This window comes from Dreissena polymorpha, chromosome 5 (genome assembly GCF_020536995.1).
Source record: "Dreissena polymorpha isolate Duluth1 chromosome 5, UMN_Dpol_1.0, whole genome shotgun sequence".
NCBI classification, from domain to species: Eukaryota; Metazoa; Mollusca; class Bivalvia; order Myida; family Dreissenidae; genus Dreissena; species Dreissena polymorpha.
The window spans coordinates 19972688-19993879 of record NC_068359.1 but is presented as its reverse complement, the minus strand read 5'-3'; the positions used below and the strand labels follow the sequence as shown (position 1 = coordinate 19993879).

General features: G+C 33.7%; 1 long non-coding RNA gene across 1 annotated transcript; it reads right to left on the bottom strand.

Moving 5' to 3' along the window:
* Nucleotides 1-3391: 3391 nt before the first annotated feature.
* LOC127882191 (uncharacterized) lies at nucleotides 3392-12219 on the bottom strand. The gene is made up of 3 exons (XR_008050438.1): nucleotides 12093-12219; nucleotides 7482-7649; nucleotides 3392-7009 (listed from the first exon to the last, which is right to left on the bottom strand). It is a non-coding gene; the product is annotated as an uncharacterized LOC127882191 (long non-coding RNA).
* Nucleotides 12220-21192: the final 8973 nt, after the last annotated feature.

Here is a 21192-nt window from a genome sequence, read left to right as displayed (position 1 = left end):
AGTATGCAATATTTCAGCATTGTATGAAAGGCTTTTAAGTCAGTGTGTGTCCTTGACCTATGATTTATGTGAATTAGAATTAATACATCAGATTTGGAATGGACATCATTTTAGTAATATCTCAGACAAAACTGTAAATATCATATTCTGAATGTAATATTGGTATAGTAATTCGAGTATTTTAGCACAATATGCACTTTTTCCCATTTTTTATGTTATTAATAAAGATGGAATTTGTTATCATTAAGATTGCATTTATAGTTTAATATATTGAGGATTTAAACAATCATATTAAACAACCTGTTATGTAAAATCTATTTTTATATGCAAGTGTCTATTTCACTTATGATATAAATATTAACAGCATATAATACATAATTGCAAAAGATTATTTCAAGATTTATGTCTTATTCCAACTTCACAAAGTGCCGTTTATTGCATATTATAGTGCACACTGAAACATACTTTTTCTCGTAAAGTGTATTTTACAAGAGGACAAATATACTTTATCATACTTAAACTTGAAAAAACAAATGCAGAAAAAAACTGTTAAACGTGTTTTGTCTGCATTTTTAATAGTATTCAATGCGCATCAAACGCAGAAAAATACGATGCCAAAACTGCTACATTAAATGTTTATTCCAGACACTTTTTCGTGTAATAAATTCAGTGATACAGAAAATTACCGCGTTATAAATTTTTTCAACACTTAATTATAGCCGTTAATATAATTTTTGTTTTGAAATGTGACACTTAAATGAAATTTGACCCAACACTATAATATATAATTTGTGCTTAAATGCCGTGTTCATAGCTGCCACATCTTTTCGTGTTATACAAATTACATGTACAATTTAATTAAAAAAACCAGAGATCAATAACAGTGTGATGTATCCTCTTAATTCAGCCTTGTCATCCTTCTGGAATGGTTACCACAGAAATATGGTTAAATATGACTTGTTGCTTATAATAACCATTTCGTATAAATTCATAGGCGAATTTGCAGATCTTACAAAAAGCTCTAAACTGTGATCCTCAATTTTCCGATTACTGGTAATTTATTTAATTCCCGATCTTTATTGCTCTTTGGCAAATCTAATTTGAATACAGTAATCAACTAAAAATTAAGTATTTCTGCTTTTATATTTTTATGATAAACTTGTCACTAAACTGAAAACAATTATTTGTTCAAGCACTTTTCTATCTTGGTTATAGGACATACACTGTGAAATAATAATTTTTTAGTAATTTGCATATTGCAATTTTCCGAAATATTATAATTATAATATTGAGCATTATGATTATTGATTAGATATATCATATTTCATCAACAATTCCATTACTAATTCAATGTTTGAACCAACTTGAAAATCAAACACTATTCAATTGTAGAACCATACCGTAATTAATACATTTCTTTACTTTGTGTAATTATAACCGCCTTGTACTATGTTTTAGCTTCCTTATGATATAAACATTTTCCCTGACAATTATGTCTTAAAATTTCGATGCTGAAAGGCGCGGCCAGATTGAATGTAGTTCAAAATGGCGATGATTGTACCAGGGACTAATATATGTTGTTTATGCAATAAATCGTCTGCTGATCCAGAGTGATGAAGCAGCAGTCTAAAGGTTACTATATAATAAATATTTTCCTAAATATAAACCAATGGAAAAACGACCACTCTCAGCGAAAATAAATGTAACATTTTGCATATTGAGACCCCACCAACCATTTTGTAAAAAGGCATTCTTTTCCGAATCAATTTATGAAAAATAAAATGTATGTCATACAAATCGAAATCGACTGTTTTCGTACCTTCTTTTTGCGGCCGTTTTATAGTCGTAAGTAAACTTTCATCGCGTGTGTTTACTATAGTCTCTAATTTTATCAGAGTTAATCGATTTCGTAGTGATCTCTAAAAGGTAAAACTTGATTTTTTAAACAGACTTAAGTGCCAAAGATGCTATAGGTTTACGCTCCGTCCGTCGTATCCGTCTTTCCGTCTATCCGTTAATCATTCTGTTTAAAAACAAATGGATTCGGTTATTTCTCAAAATATATTTAAGAATATATATTGAAGCAACTTAGATGTTTTATTTGTTTTAAAGGATGATGGTGGGATTATGCACGACACTTATTTAAACCAGAGGAAAAGTTTAAGTTATGGTTACTAAAAATGAAACAAACTTATTTATGAAATAACTCCAAATAAATATTTCAACATCATAAAAACGTAGTATTCAGTTGCGCTAAAGGAGCTTCATGTATAAGTATGTCATTTTTTCTGTTTATCCGTCATTCTGTCCGTCCGACTTAAAAAACTGGCATTACTTACAAGAAAATTCTGAGATTTCTCACAACTGTTTAACATCGTCATGAACTTGGTATACTTTTTAAAGCCACATAACCACTCAAACGTTACGAATATTTCGCAAAATATTTTATAAAAATTAGTACACCCATAACTAAAACGACAAAAAATACCAGCCTCGGCATGGACGTCGCCATCTTGTTTCTCGCGTGATTTAATCCTGTTCATCTTACAGAAATTTCAAATAAAGCATAATCAACTTGCACACCAGTTGTGGTTAAAAAGCATTTGCGGTTTTTATTATTTGATGAACATACTTTATTTTAAAATTTTTAAACAAACTACCAATCAGCTTTCTGGATTATTCATCTTTAACGGTTGAATGTTCAACAAGAATTCGAATATGATACCTAATAGGTTATCTTGGTAACTTTTAGGTAAACCGTTTGCGGTATTCAAACACCAGCTACACGGCAACAATAAAACAAAAAAATATATAAGTGGTGTATAGTGTTTGAATACACTCTCTTTAACTCCTTTTTTAATTTTCGTTTTTATTTATAAACAATGGTTTACCTCAAGGATTTCGTCGTTATAACAACCTAAGGACTATGGAAGCAAAACTGTAAGTAATCTCACGGTTTAAATGTCGTATAGTTAAGGTAATTATACCTTAATTCGAGCAAAACATGACTAATCAGGAATGATTCCTATTATGTATATACAAATTAATTAACACAAATTTTAATATTAAAAATGTAAACAGTAATATAGTATAGTGAAAGTGTCACTGAATACAATGACCATGTAATGTGCATTATACACGTATTTATGCATATTCACAAAGCATTACAAATCATGTTTCTTTCCATTCATTTCTAATTGGATTGTGTACTGATGCAAAATGTAATAGTAATGTGGAACACACTTGGTGAAATGTTCCCGCCTGAGACGACCTCAATTTTATTGTGTTTTTTTAGCTAACCTGAACATTAAACACATACACCATACGTCTTATATAATGGTTTATTCAAAATATACAAAAGACATACAGCCCCTGAGTATACATGATCCAAACATATTAGCATATATAAAGGCATGGCGTGTGATCAGTATTGAATTTCATTCGTTGGTTAATAAAGTATCAATACATGAAAAGGTCCTGGACAACAAAGAGTGTTTTTTTTCTTTATCAAAGCATTTAGAATCTAGTAAACAATTAACGCCATAACGATAACATCAAAAACAACAAAGACGAATCTACAAAAGAGCGAGAAGTTAAGTTTGAATAATGAATTATATACAAATAATCAATTAATATTTATGCAGTCTTCTTTGACTAAATGCCTTATCTACATAAATAGCTTAGTTTCTGTTGGTACTTGTATTACTAGATTTCATTAATTCAATAAATTTTATCATGTTTGGTCTTTTCCAGTAATATTCATTTATATACAATTTCCTTATATCATTATATAACTTATAAGACACATTCTAATAAGAAAAAAGATATTCATTCTCATAGACATTGCAATGTTGACATGTTCTATCTTGGAAAGGCATAGCTTCAGGTTTATGCCATCTGCCTTATTCGATTTCTAATCTATGGGATGAAACTCTTAATCTATAGAGATCAGATCTAAACTTATTTATTCTAACATTTTAAGTAGGGTTGCAATTCAAATTTACAAAACTGCATGTAACTTATTGCTCTTGAAGAATCACTTAGCTCTGATGTTTAATTTTTGATAAATGTATCATTTAATCTAGACTTTACCAAGGATAGAACCCTTTTTATAACCTACACCTTGGTTTAGCCATGCATATTAAAAACAGAAGGTTTGCAACAGATTATAAACAGGTTTTGTCCAATAATGTTGTTTTTGTATTATTTATTAAATTCGTACACATGTGTCTATTAATACACTTTACGTACTTATTATCGTCTAACTAAATAATTTTCAACCAATACTGTATTACATAAATTGCTTTTAAACTTATTAAGGTTGTTCTTCCAGGTTCTTCATATAAACAATTATGTCGTGTTTTAATTTTCAAGGATAGTAGTTTTTTGCAAAAATTTAAGTGAACTCAGATTTCTAAAAAACATAATTTAAAATGGGTAAAACAAGCTGAACAAACAATTCTAATTTTGTATGTATTGAAAGTGTTGGATAATTTATTAATAATGAGTAAAGCTTAAAAACAGCCTTTGAGGTTTGGCCTTCACGTATTTCAAAAGTGCAAAAAAGATCCTCCGGTAGTGAATACAATCCCTAAGTATGTAAATGATTTCACAATTTCTAGAGCTTGGTTTGTGTACAGAAATGTAATATCCCACCTAAGATGTCCCCCTTTTTTGAACACCATAATATGTTTTATTTGTGTTAAAACATAGTTACCAACTATCACAAAAATATTTAAAAAAGACGAACCTTTAATTAGTAGTTCCTCAGTTTCTGCCATAATGACAGTGTCATCTGCATTTAAGAACACAAATAATTTAAGCATACCAATATCTATTCTTTTAAAGCCGTTTAACATATAATGTTCATCTACGTGATTCAAATAAATTGAACAAAAGAATGGTGATGATGATTTTCCTTTTCTTACTCCTAAAACAACAGACAAAAAATCTTCATTACTTATTGAGTTACCTAGTTTTATTCTTGATTTCACATTTGTATACATAGATAGATTTTTTGATATCAAACAGATTTCCTCTAACGCCTTACTTCAACAGTTTATAAATAACAGATGATATACCTCACTAAATAATCAAGGCTTTGGTATAAGCAACAAATATGGCATACAATCTTTTTCACTTAGTAAATAATTAATGACACCTTGTTATACAAAACTGTTATCATCAGTTCCCATATTTGGCTTGAATCCTGCCTCTGCCACAATCTAGACATGATAGCAATTAGCTTAATTGTTCAGCCTATTGTTAATGACCTTAGTGAATAATTTCGCAAAAGTACTCAAAAATGTTATCACTCTGAAATTATTTACATCCTGTTTTTAACCTTTTTTATGTAACGGAACAATAAAGCCTCACACAACCCTTCAGGAAAATGTCCATATTTAAAGAATTTATTTTAAAAAAGTACCAAATAAAAAAAAACACACAACTCATTTAGCAGATAATCAGGGCCTCCTGATTTACCATTATGTATTTGCTAACAAGTACTTATAGTTTCTTGATCAGTAAAGCTACATTTAACTCACTAACAATTATATTTAAAACCTATTTATGTACCGGACTTGATACAATAAAACATTTTTAAAGCTTGATAGTTTTCAATAACATAAACGCCCTGAGACAGTTACAAAATCCAATTAAAGTCCATAGGTCGAACGATAAATAAACCGCTTTCCCAAATCCTCATTTTGGGTACACTTCACATGAATTGAACGCAGATGAAGTTCTTTTAAAGGGGTTAGTGAAGTAAATTTGCAAATGAGACACCACAATTAAATTTAGTATGTGTTGCTAAGATGTTGTTTAGTTCTGACACTCAGCGAGGTTTATCAAAGCGATTTCGAAGAAGCCAAAAGTCTCATTTTCAGTAAATTGCTTGGGGGATTTTGTTAACGAACCCAATACAAACAAGTATTAATGCGTGTTGCCTTGATTTTAAATTAACGATTACATTTGTAAAATTGTACATGAAATTTTTGAAAAGCTTGATTAAAATAGTATTTGTAGAGAAAACTAGTTAGGCAAATTAGCTTGATTAACTTACAGTTAATTTCCCAAAAGGTCAAAAACATGAAATATGTTGGTTTATGCTTGTGTTATCTCGGGACTAAAAGCCTTGCGTATTTTAAAATAAAGTGTTGCAATATATCATTTCCAGTCGGCATTTAAACAAAAAAGAATTCAAAAAGATTTAAAAACCATATATAGTGCACACCACTATTTTTATCTGGAATAAATAGCATGAATAGGTTGCATGCATCGTCTTTAAATTGTGTATACACATGCAAGTGAGATTCAATTATAAGTCAATAAAACGCACAACGTCAACTATTGGCGACAAATAGTCGCCCTATAACACGAAATAAATTCAGTCTTACGTCATTCACGGTAATCAAGGGAACTTAAAATTCGTAAAATAAGTATGCTTTTTAATATTGTCATCACTTCCAACATATCCAACCAAAGAAAAAATGTCTAAAGTTGCTGTTGAAAATTCCGTAAATCCACGGATTGAGACTACTGTTAAGAAGAAATGACCTTGACCCAATTTTAGCCAAAACGAGACCGGATCCGGACAGAATAGTTAACTCGTGTTGGCGAGTCAAAGCGACCCAAACACACAGTGAGAGGTACGGTAAATAACTGATGATGAAAACTAGGTTAACGATAACCATGACGACGGTGATTTTCACTGCCTCGCTGTCAATGCCTGACTCTTTCTGCGCGTGTGTCGATTGCTTGGATGCAGTTGAATGTTGCTCATTGCTTGGAACAAGAGATTTTGTTGAGATTGGCGTTTTGATTTCTCCTTTCTCATTTTCTTTTAGGTTGTCGTCCGCCGTATGACTGAAGTCATTTACAGACGTTTCAACTTCAGTCGACGGCGGGTCTCGGTTTTTTCTCGGTTTGTACATCATTAATCTTTTCTTGTGGATAAAAATTGTGTGCCCGATAATGCTGTACAGCACTATCAAAACCACCGATAACCCTACAAACAGAACAAAGAGGACGCCGTTAAAGATCCAGACATATTTCTGGTAAGCGACGTCTTTGGTAAATATACAAATCGCCCCCATGAGGTCAAGGCCAAATGTATTTGGTATTGGCACTTGAATCGATCCAAATAGTGCAAGACACGGCAACGACAACAGAGTAGCTATCCCTAAGCTCACAAACTTTGCAGTTCGAATCCCCATCTGAGGCTTAGTCAAGCGACATATCTTTTTAAATCGGTCAATGGCTATAGCAACAAGGGTCAAAATTGAACCTATTCCGGCAAAATAGTTCACAAACCGCAGTACTTTGCAAGCGACGTTATTTTCAAAAGTATAAAAGAATTGCATATCGGCGATTACACCTGGAATGGATATTGCACAAACGATGACGTCATATAAGGCCAAAATTACAATGAAGAATGTATTGGTTGTAAGCTTCGTCTTAGCGCCATAGTAATAACACACCATTGGGTTCCCTACCAGGCTGAGAACCAGCATGGTAGAAATGAAAACCGTAGCGGGAACCATCAGGTCCGCCATCTTGTCATTCAGTTCCTGAATTAAGACATCGTGGTCGGGCGAAATCGTGTCGTTGATTGGAACCGTACTGTTGTTAGCAGACATCGCGTGCGTCTGAAAATAGATAATGACGATAGTGTATAAATGTGATTTTTTGGTATTGCCCAAACAAATTGGTTAATAATGCGTGTGAACATGTGTTAGTTTGTTTGTATTTTTTTTACCTAATTTACCTCTACAATAATACTGTTTGATGCTCTGATTATTTGATTTGGCAAGCATATTTCGGGTGAAAAAATAAGATTTTAAAGCCATCTCTTATTTTTGTTGTTTAACAAATAAAAGTAACATGACAGATATTTTAAGATTTTTTTTTTTGAAAAACATAAATACCTACTAATTTAGATAAAATAATTCCTGTTTGTTTGTTATTATATTCTACTCCCATATTTTTTCTTTTAATTCTAACCTGCTACGCGACGATTTTGACCCATTAAAGAGCGCAGTTACTATATTAATGAGGTGTGAGTCTGGTTGAAAGGAAATATGCAGATATTGTATATTTATTTATACACGCCTTTGCATTTCTATTTTTGTTTGAATCTTATGAAAAGTTCACATTCATCTAATAACACGGTCATGCACACAAGTGTATTTAATTGACAAGCTGTCCATATGTATTTAGTAATTAGTGCAATATAGTCCCAGCATTTAAAAATGAACAAAGATGAAGTTTTTGCAAAGACATCGGAAAACACCGAAAGGACCATTGACAAAAATTCCATATCAGTTTTAGGCAGTTGTTGGAATAAAGCTTTCTTATTTAATTTGTATGCACTAAAATGAAATATTAAATTAATTTCCCAATGACCTTTCACAAGGATCAAAATGTCTTATAACATGTCGAAGCAACATAAGCAAAATACAAATATTGCTAGGACTATCAGGAAATAAAAAATTGCGCTTGGATCATAATCAACTATTTAATATTGCTAAGACCAGTAACACACGACAAACAACGCTCGGATGGTTAGCATCGACCTGCCCCTAATGCCTCTACAAACTAAATAACGTGTTCAATAGAAACGGTATATGTGTTTAAATCCTTTTTTGCCCTGGTACGTTCACTAAGTTAAAAGTGCGTGTTCCTTAAGAAATAAAAAAAACACCTTCAAATAGCGTAAGGACTTAATGGTGACCATCTAGGAATCCCCAAAATGTAAACGAACTGAGGCTGAAGGGAATCAGCTGCATGTACCTCTCGCTGGTGACATTATTCGGTCAATATTAAGCGCGTATTTGAATGGCCTGGCCCGTTCATATAAAGAAAGAACGGCACTTTGTTGGTGGTAAAAATGTTAAATATTTGTCAAGCACCAGTGGTTTGCGTATGAATACCAATAAAAATTGCAGAAAACAAATCCAGTTAAGGCAAATATGCGCTTAGAGATTGGCCTAGCAACTCAAAAAGGAATCTTTTTCTGCACAAAATACGGAAATTTATTATTGCAAAACAAAGTTCAAACTTTTTTATTATGCTCCAGTTTAATGTTACCTACTAAGACTATTCCGCCTACTTAGATTAAAGAGTCTCATTTTGATGGTGTACATCATGAAAGCATTACGTTTTGCAATATAAATTATGCGTTTTTATACATTACCTATTTGCGCTCGCATGAACTTTCATTTAAAGTAAATATACAAATCGACTTCTTTTTAATTATAAATGTAATAAAATAACAAACCACTACTAAACAAAGGAAGTCAACCATTAATTCCCCCATGCGTTTTACAACACGTGGAATACAACATTCATATTATGCGACATGAATTAGTTTCCCACCCGGTTTATGTAACCAATACTTAATTCAGAAAGTAAACAACACACTGCAACCTCTTTAACTTTATATCATATATATATTTCTTACAAACATAAACGCTGACATAAAAGATGCTCTTGAGTGAATAATATAACATTGCATTGTTTTAGGACATTCTACATGTCTTGCAAATACAATGATGCGGAATGATTCTGATTATTTACTTATTATTTCTAAAATATTTTTGGGCAGAAAGAAAAAAATCATGCTAACTATCGCAATGAAAATTGCTTGAATAACGGTACCGAACACTTATCAAAACAAGAAAATTATTAATAGAAAGACGCTCACATGCAACATTTTCAGAGAGTATTTGAATGAATGTTTAGACTTACATTTCACGCAAATATAGGAAGCAATTGCGTGTACGGATATAGACGAAGCGATTGATAAAATCTTAACTTTGTACAAATATGCTGCATCCGATATGAAGATTTATTATAAAACACACTCTCTTAATGGTAATGACACTTCAGCAAATAAGCCGCGGTGGGATAGGGAATGTAACGTGGCTAAACAACTGAAGTACGCAGCACTACGAAGATTCCGTTTAGGTTATGATGTATCGGATTATCAACACTATGTAACACTCCGTACAGAGTTTTAAAATATGTGCCCGGACAAAAACAAGTGGATCAAACGCCGCAAAGAAACGAACTTTTTTTCGCGTTCTAAACCAACGTTGTTATGGAAATTAATAAAAGGTAGTCAAAAGACGCAAAACACAGATTCTTGTAATATAGATCCATGTTCATGGTATGGTTATTTCAAAGGTCTTCGTTTTAAAGACAATTAACCAACTCTAAATTATATAAACTTAGAGGGTAACGAAACTGAAGATGATCGAGATAAAATGCTTAACTTAGCAATCGCGAACGAAGAAATAATGCAAAGTATTTCAAAACTCAAAGAGGGTAAATCGCAAGGGACCGATAGCCTTGGGCTGAATTTTATAAAAGTACGATGCATTTGATAAAACCTGAACTTCGAGATTTCTTTAATAGGATTCTTAATACTGGGCATTTTCCAAATACTTGGCGGGATAGTATAATTTTGCCGATTTATAAGTCAGGCGCTTCAGACGACCCCTATAATTATAGAGGTATTTTATTAATAAATGTAATGTATAAAAAAATCCAACATTTTAAATAACATATTATGCCAATGGTCAGATTTAAATATTAAAATAGCAGAATCACAAGCCGGTTTTCGTAACGGATATTCAACCATCGACAATGTATTTACTGTTCAAAGTATATTTAAAAATATGCGTGTAGACCTGTTGGTAGGTTTTATGTTCTATACTTCCAAAAAGCATTTGATAATTTGATTCTTCATAATCTATATACAACTTTGTGTACAAATGTGTCAAAGAGAAGCTTTTTATCTTATTCAAATCCATCTATTCAAATCTTCGCGGATGTGTTCGGGTCAATAATAATAACGTTTCGCAAAACTTTAATTGTAACATTTGCACTAGGAAAGGGGACGTAACCAGCATATTTTTTCTACTTTGTACATAAACGAGTTGTCTCCCTACCTAAAATTTAAAGGTCATAGCGGGTATTTTATCACCGAAGACATTTCAGACATAATTTGCATTCTTTTTGCCGATGACCTTGCGAGCTGCGCTGACACTGCGATCGAGCTACACTCATAATTTAACTCAATAAAGGAATGTTGTGATCATACGGGTATGTCAACTAATCGACAAAAGACGATGATTATTGTTTTTAAAAACGGAGGTGCGCTTAGATCATACAAACATTAGGTCTATAAAAATAATCCGGTAAATGTCACATCTGTTTATAAATATATGGGTCTTCTTTTTACATCTAAACTATCATGGATGAAAGCGAAATAAAAACTTGCAGCTCAGGCACGAAAATCTATTTTTGATATAAGCGGCACCTTGAAATCAGAAGAACTTATTGGGTGCAAAAACATTTTGAACCGTTAAGGATTTGGTTTTGTTTAGAATCGTCAAGAGATAGAAAATGTGGAATTATTCTTAATGTCATTTAAACATAGATTGATTGAACTTTATGTTCGAACGTCATTTGATATATTCCGTTTTTCAAGTCATAAATTAGCAATTGAAACTGGTCGACATTTAGGAATTTCTATGGAACAGCGATTATGCACATATTGTTCAGTCTATTATAATAATATATGTATTGAAGATGAGTTTCATGTATTTTTTAAATGTTCAAAATTTAACCAAGAAAGGCAAATGTATATCTTTTCCTGGTACAATGGTGAACACAATTTCCAAAATTTATGCAATCTGATGCAAATTTCTGATAAAATAAAACTAAAAAGCATTTTTTGTGAACGAAATAATGAAAAAGAAAGATGTAGATCAAAATTGATGCAAAACATTGATGTATTACAACTTATAAATTATATGTTGTTATTTATACATTCTGTATAAGGCCGATTGCCTTTATTTACTAATAAACTTTTGTCTTGTCTTGCATGTAAAATATTATAAATGCGGTTATATATTTGTTAATGATTATAACATGTCCAACGATAAGAACCGCAAACTTAAGGTGATCAAAACAATTCACACAGACATGAACTGAAATATTGTAGAATAAAATATTCTAGAAAACAAAAAAACATTGAAGATTTCACATACGTATTATTTGTTATTAAAATAAAATAAGTTTACCATTTTGTCGGCTCTCAAAAATAAACACTTCACAAGTTTACGATTTTCCTTTTGTAATCAGTCCCTATTTTATACAGTCATCTGCATTTAAATAATGCAAGTCTTTATAACATGCGTGTTGAATACATTGTGAAATTTATACTAAATGATGTGTTGTTTATGTCAACAGTACGTGATTACTTACATATCACATGGAGTTTCACTTCTTTATATTGAAGCATTTCCGGTTTTCCCGTACCACCCTTTACCGGAAGCATATGCTGATCTGGTTAATCATGCGCCGACTCTACTGTGACATTCTCACTAAAACATAGTGTAATTCATTCCTTTTTTAATCGATGGTTTTTTTGAATTTACGTATGTTATGTATTTAACTGAAACGCTTGCTCGCTTTTACCAAACCAAGACGATTACTTGAATTTTGATCATCATCCTCACTTACTGATTAACTTAACTTAAAATGAACCAGGATGTAAAGCTTTGTTAGTTTTTTAACGTGGACATTCGCCGCTGTAACATCAAAGATTCAGTACGTGTTGATTGGTTAATTTAAACCCCATTCAATGATGCACGGTTGATGATTAAATCGATTGCAATCCGCCCAATGACCTTTTTCGTCGAAACTTCGGTGAATTTAACAATCACGCTTACATTATCAATTGACCAATAAACAACGCAAATTTTACAATATTTTCTCATAGTGAAATGAAACGACAGAGTGGTATTGCATTTAATGGTCATAACGTGTATTTACCAAATTATCGTCGTGAACACTCTATTATTGAAATCGAGCATTATTTTGCAAATAAAACACGAGAATACTGAAATTGTATTCATCAAAACTTAGTTCTCCCTTTAATGACATATGACGCAAAATAATAAAATATTTATTTCCAATAAGTTGGACAAAGTCAAATTTTAGTCAAAATCAAAGTCACCTAACGACAACGGCGGCGTTTGTAACATCTGTATTGACGTCGCGTTCTGAGTAAATTGGGCTTAATGCATTTACATAAAGTGTCGTCCCAGATTAGCCTATGTAGTCCACACAGGCTAGTCAGGGTTGAAAATTTCCGCCTAAATTGGTTTTTTGCTAAGAAGAGACTTCATTTATACGAACAATGTCATAAAAGCAGAAAGTGTCGTACCTGATAAGCCAGTGCAGACTGCACAGGCTTATCTGGGATGACACTTTACGCATATGCATTATGCACAGTTTTCTTAGAACATCTCAATTTAGTCCCGTGTATGTTACTTAGATATTGCGAAGTACTAAAACTCTGCTAGGTTTATTGATACAGCGATATCAAAACAACCAAACGACATATTTCAGCATTTTTTTTCACGAAACAATACATGAACAAGTAATGGGGTTGTTGCATTGATTCATAATACACGAATGGGATTGGAAAAATAAATAGATTATATAATAAACAATCCTATTTAATCGGCGACCTTTATGTTCCCCAACACAATCTGATGACGCTGTACTCCTGTCGCTTTGGCGCCGCGGCTTAAACGAATTGGTGGAGAAGTGCAACTCATACGCCCCTGAGTCATATACCAATTGGCCGAAAACGGTCCAAAGCAGTCCCCCCTCTTCAGATTGCATACGACTCAACACCAATACCTGAAGCGGCAAATTACAAACATTAAGGTAAAATCCAGTCGATCAGTGGAAAATGCGCTTACGCCATTGACGCTGTGAAACAGAAAATTAGAAGCACGTTCCTTTCCCTCTCCCAGAAAGTGTCCGGAAGGTCTGGAAGAGCTGTGGAACTGTATCTCCAAAACCGACATGCAACAACTCGAGGTAGCCCACTACTTTTGTTTGCAACGTGCCCTTGGTCTCCCAAACCTTACGTGCTCAGACATGGTGCTCGGCCTTGCGGGAGTTACATCCATCAAAGCGCTTATCAATCTACAAAAGTTAGCGTTCCGTGGCTCACTATGCCACGTCCGTACAGACGAACCGTGCCATAATTATGCTATTCATTCCAAGACTGTGTCAGTTCGACTTGTGAGAAAACCAAAAAATAGGTTTCATTCCAGATATTGTGAAAATTCTGCAGAAACATCACCATCACATTGAAGGCTATTTAACGAGCTGTAAAACAAACAGGGTTTTCCCGTCAAAAGAGAAATGAAAATCTGTCTGTAAAAAAGGCTTTGCGCTAACAAGAAACCAGTCACTGGCAAATGAGTCTTGAACAACATAAAGATTTTTAGTTTTTCAAAGATGTTCACAAGAGCCTGGAACCGGCCACCGTTTGGAGAGTCGCGAAGATCCGCCCAGACAGCTCATGAAGTTCCTGTCTCGTTTATGTTGCAAAAACCCTCCTGAACAACCCGTCCTTTGCTTTAAGTGCCCACAACAGCACATGCACATCGATATGATTGACGCACTTCTTGAGTGCCCCTTTACCGACTCGCCGAAACGTTTACACACGTTGCTAAAAAACCGTTCGGCCACTAAACGCACCACTGCACAAACACTTAAATAACTATCGATGGCGTCATAGCAGATGCATATAGAACTCTACCCAGAGTTTCTGATAAGCTGCGCCAATTTCCTACAATCGGTACTCGCGGTATAGTAATCAAGAGAACTTTGACTGTCTTTTGTACTTGCTATGTTTGTATCGTATGTTTGTACTACTACTTCTACTACTACTACTACTACTACTACTACTATTACTTCTACTACTACTACTACAACTACTACTACTACTACTACAACTACTACTACTACTACAACAACTGCTACTACGTCTACTACTACTTCTAGACTACTACTACTACTACTACTACTACTACTACTTCTACTCTACGACAACAACTACTACTACTACTACTACTGCTACTACGACTACTACTACTACTACTTACTACTACTACTACTACTCTTCTACCACTACAACTACTACTACTACTTCTACTAACAACTACTACAACTACTCTACCACTACTACGACCTACACTGCTACTACTAGCTACTACTGACTACTACCTACATTACTACTACTACTACTACTAAACTACTACTATTACTACTACTACTACTACTACTACTACGACTATACTACTACGACTACTACTACTACTACTACAATTACTTACTACTACTACTACTACTACTACTACTACTACTACTACGATCTACTACTACTACTAACTACTACTACTACTACTACTACTACTACTCTACTACTACGACTACTACTACTACTACTACTACTACTACTATACTACTACTACTACTACTACTACTACTACTTACTACTACTATACTACTACTACTACTACTAAACTACACTACTACTACTACTACTACTACTACTACTACTACTACTACTACTACTGACTACTACTACTACTACTACTACTACTACTACTACTATACTACTACTACGACTACTACTACTACTACTACTACTACTACTTCTACTACTACTACTACTCTACTACTACTACTACTACTACGACTACTACTACTACTAACTACTACTAACTACTACTACGACTTACTACTACTACTACTAGTACTACTACTGCTACTTCAACAACTAATACTACTACTGCTTCTAGTACTACTACTGAAAAAAATCCCACGGAAAAAAAATCCGATCGGAAAAAGAAAATCTGATGGGAAAAATCCCATGGGATTTATTTTATTTTTACAACACCGTTAGACGCATTACAATCGCGTAAATTGTTCATCATGTGATAAAATATATTGCATCTGGATGTTTGATGAGTTAATCTATCAATATAAGAAACAAGCCCATGAGATTATTTTCCGATAACAAAGATAACTGAACGAAAATGAGCTCAAATGTTTTTCAGTGCTTAAAATCGATAACTAAGCATAAACAAACGTACAATATCACGGGATGTTTTTCCCCGTAAAAAAGCTGGAAAAACATCAAATGGGAAACACAAAAAAGCCCATTGGAAAAGGAAAATCCGATGGAAGAATGCACACATCTCATCGGTACAGCTACTTTGCTAAAATATTTCATAGTGACTATAAACGCATTTTGTAAGAAAAACGCAATTATTAATAAAAAAATAAGACATTTATCGCATGTTATCTCAAAGAAGCAAATCTTTAAGACAAAGGGTACTTGAGCTTGCGAAATTTCGCTTTCGCTAAGTTTTTCAGCTGGCTGTTTTCATCACCATTTCTTGTTTTGCATATGTATGATGGGATTCAAGAACTGTGTAAGCAAGTGCTATGAATGTAGGCATTTAGCAATATTCAGATGTTCACTACGATTATTTGGTATAGGAACACGTATCGGACGGTTAATTGTAATAACATTCGATCTTTTCATTTTACCTCAGGGAAATATGTTTACTGTATCGCTGTTGATAGGCCTATTCTAAAACCCGGAAGTTTCGAGATAAAAACACAACAACATGTCAGGGCGGTTTTGTATTCGGTTAAATCCTCAATCTTGCAAAGTATTACGTACATTAAAAGAACCAATCAATGCGTATTTAATGTAATTTTAGTTTTTCAGTGGCAAATGTCCACTTCTGTGACTCAACAATTCTTTACATCTGCGTTCAAGCAATGTTAAGTTTGTCAGACAGTTTAGATGAAATTCAAAGTGGAAATATAAGTCCTCGGTATTTTAAAAGCAATATCACATATTTGCATACCGTAGACCAGAAATTTAACGGATTATTCGGGAGCAAGACTGTCAATTTTATTGCTTTGTAAAAAGAGCTTCTGTATTAATTTAGACCTTTCTTGATTTTCGACAACATGCGGAATGCGCCCTTTCGAACTTTGGAGAGTTTTGGTCATTTATCATTGAACCAATTGTTGTTGGTTTGATTTTGAAACTCTCTCAGAAGGTGATCAATGCATAAATTACATTGTCATTTTTAGGACCCTGTTTAAATCAATTACATAAATTACTTAGCCCGGAAAGCATATCGAACTGCACTGGATTTCTTTGAGGGCAAAAGAGACCTAATTGAAACATAAGATGCAACTAAAACGGAGCATGCTTAACCTGATCAACATGTGTTGTCGGAACAATGTGAAACTGGACAGCACTTACCATACATGGCTAAAGCCCGGTTTTCACATAGTAGTATTCGTATTCTGTTCAAGTTATCACGTAGTGTTCAAATAAACAAAAACTCATTTTGCAGTAAGTATAAATTTCGCAATGTCTCAAACAGGCCTATTTTAAAGACAGTACGTGCTTCAAATGCACGCAACTGGATAAGTAACGAATTGATAACAACAGGAAATGTTGAAACATTTTCAAGTGCTTATAATTGTGCACATACACAATATTGTTCTATTATAATCAAATATAATACGTATTTAACAATTTGAATGTCTAGTTTTTCTACATATTTAATGAATTGAAGTTGTAGGATAATTTTATCGTGAATTGATTTGATCGAGATAACTGTGTGGTTCTGATAGTTGGAGATGGCATTACAATATTAAAACAGAGATAATCATATTTGTCATGAGTCTTGTATTCTTCACATAGAAACTTTAAATGTAGCGTTTCTGTTAGTATGTAGCAAATATAAACAGAATAGTGTGTAATGTACGACAATTATTTTGACAAAGCATTTTTATTTTATATTGTCCCTGTCAGGTTTTGATAACATTAGATTGGATGAAAACTGAATCGGTACGCTTACATATTGTAGTTCAAAAGTTGTAAAATGCATGGGGATATGGGAATGGATTAATTGATTTACACTATACATCTTGTGGTGTCAATTGTTAATTGCCTAGATTTGATAGTTGTAGATTATTTCAATTTAACAGCTTATGACATTACGCAATTAAACGTAGTTGAGTTTAATGAAAAATCACGCGAGTGTAAGAAAGTAATTAAAGAATTTAACATTTGTTAATGACTCCATCGATGTTGGCTGATCCTTTGGCGCTTAAGAGCAAACAAAAAGTTATTTAGAAATATTACTTTTAAAAGCTGGTCAATATACTTACAAGTATGTGTTTGTGACTGTTATAAGAACAAAAAACAAAAATTACACGGGCTTGTGTTAATAACAAAACGTTCCATGTCTAGTCATCCAGACCAGCCCCATATAGCAGGCGCACTCTTTAATATGTCAGAATTTATGACAAATTCTTTGTCTGGAGCTTAACTATTAACAAAATAAAAATGCGGTTGTTAACAAACATTTAGTATTTGTTTGTTTGGAAATACTTTTACCGAAGATTTATACCATGTTACTTTTATTGTTGAAACTACAACAAAAGATGAATGCCAAAAATAAAATTGTCGACACGAAATGTAATTGCCAAACTAAAAAATATGAGCAAAAAAGTATTGAAGAACAGGAAAATTTATCTATTAATGCTAAGCAGCTAACAAAGGTCCACGTGCATTATATAAGAAAGTGTTTGCGTTAAAAAATATACTAACTATCATATATAAGTGTAATGATACATTTTCAGACGTACGCGATGACTGTTGACAACAGTACAATTGCTAGCAATGGCACGATTTTGTCCGACCATGGTGCGTTAAATCAGGCACTGAATGACAAGATGGCGCGCCTGATGGTTCCCGCTACAGTTTAAATTTCCGTTCTTATGGTTTTCGATCTAGTAGGTGTGTTACTATGGTGTCAAGACGATGCTGACAACAAATACATTCTTCGTCGTGGTTTTGGCCTTTTATGACGTCATCGTGTGTGCAATATCTATGCCAACTGAAATCGCAGACATCGAGTTATATTATACATTTGCAAATAACGTCGCCTGCAAAATATTGCGGTTTGTGAGCTACTTTGCAAAAATTGGGTCAATTTTGACTCATGTTGCTATAGCGATTGACCGGTTTAAAAAGATATGTTGCTTGACTAAGCCTCAGATGGGGATTCGAACTGCAAAGTGTGTGAGCTTAGGAATTGGTGGAATAGCTATTATGTTGTCGTGGCCGTCTTTTATAATATTTGGATCGATTCAAGTGCCCATACCAAATACATATGGCATTCACCTTATGGGCCTGGACTGTACCTCTACCAAAGGCGTCACTTACCAGAAGTATGTCTGGGTCTTTAATGCGGTCCACTCTATTTTGTTTGTTGTGTTTTCGGTGGTTTTGATAGTGCTGTATAGCATTTTGGGCATACAATCTTCAGCCACAAAAACAGACTATTGAAGTACAAACCGAACAATTACCGTCGTCGATCGACGTTAAAACGTACTTATCTGAATGCAGTTCAAATGCGGGCGACAAAATGAATGCAAATGGGGAAGGCGTTACAAAACCAAAAATCGCAACGAAATCTATTTTCTCCAAGCAGTTATCCACATTCCACAGTATCTAAAAAAATCGCCGAACGCAAAAAATGCGCCATGCATAGTCAGTGAGGCAGTGACAATCGTCATGGTGATCGTTACCATAGTTTTCATAGTTTTCTACCGTACCTGACATTGATTGTTTGGCGCGTTGTCAAGCGCCAACACGCGGCAGAGTTTCTGTCCGATGCCGGTCTCGTTTGGTTTAAAATTGGTACAAGGTCATGCCTTTTTAACTGCAGCCTCAACCCGTAGATTTACGGAAATGTCAACAGCAATTTCAGACAGTTTTTCTTTAGATGGATGTGTAGAAAGCGATGAATATAGGAATACGCATAACTATTATTTAACTATATGGGTGCAGTGATTACCGCGAATGGCGATGTATGACGATGAATGGATTTATTTCTTGTAAGATGGCAACTATTTGTCTAAAATAGCCAACGCCGGATCGTCTGATTATTGAATCTCATCTGCACGTATTTACACAACTGACAACGTTTTTGCTTGCAATTTATTTATGCTATTATGTTCGCTCATTGCCTTGGAATGTTTACTTGTCGTTTAATATGTTCTTAATTATTTGTATCAAATCGCCGACGAAAATCACTGAAATGAAGTTTATAAGTAGCATAATACTAAATGCTGTATGTACACGGTACCACATTTTTTTAAAGTAGCACACATTTCCATGTGTTTATCCTTTTAGAAAATTAATAGTTGGCTTAGCAAGTTCAAGACATTTGCCAAAAATACTCGTATTTGAACATTTCACAAAATGCTGTTTATAAATACAATATCAAAAAATAATATGTTAACATATTTTTCTACGGTGGCAAAGAGGTTACATTCACTCCTCTTATTTAAATTGCGCTCCTTTTTTCTATCTCGTGGCTCGACTTAGCAACTCGAGGCCACGACTTCCTAATTCATGGCTACGAGTTAGCTATGTCCTGGCCACGAGTTACCAAGTGGAGGCCACGAGATAGAAAAAAGAGGAGTGCAAAACTATATAAAAGAGGGTTGCAATAAAAAAAAGAGCGTGCAGTAAATAAAAGAAGGGTGCGTTAAACAAAAAGAGGAGAGAATTTCAACCATCGCGAGGGAACGACTAAGTTAACACGTGGCTACGAGTTAGTCAGCCAATCAAATTTTTGTCTAATGGCGGTTGAACTTAAACGTATTTTTTTAAGGTATACTTCAAATTCCATATCGTCGTCCATGGTGATCTTTATACAAAGGGAAGCAATCATCACAATAAAAGCCCGCTTTGGCCAGCTGTATAGATGCGTACAGAATATTTGCACATGCTACGCACATTTTGATTGGCTGACTAACTCGATTGATGTCAATAGTTTATTGTAAATTAAGACCGCGAGCCCGATAATGTGTGTGTTTTTGTAAGGTTGTAAAACTTCCCAATTTATTTACCCGAAGATTTAACATACTCCATATGAATATTTGGTATACCACCAATTTGACGTGTTATTCTGATCCTAACTGGCGATTAAGCGATTAAGCGCTTTTGCGAAAGTGCGCTGCATTCTTATCCGAAAACCTTATTGATAAATATGATACAATATGTGGTTAAATTGATGATCGTAAAATACATCGAATAGCGATGAAAATATGGATTTTCTGTAGGGCGACGCGACTATTTTTCTTAAATAGCTTGTCGTGTCGCACATCGAATATTTGTACTTTTGAATGATACCAAAGTGCGGCTTGCTGAAATTTTAATTCACTTGTAGAGTTGATTCACGATAGACTCATGTAAACAGGTTC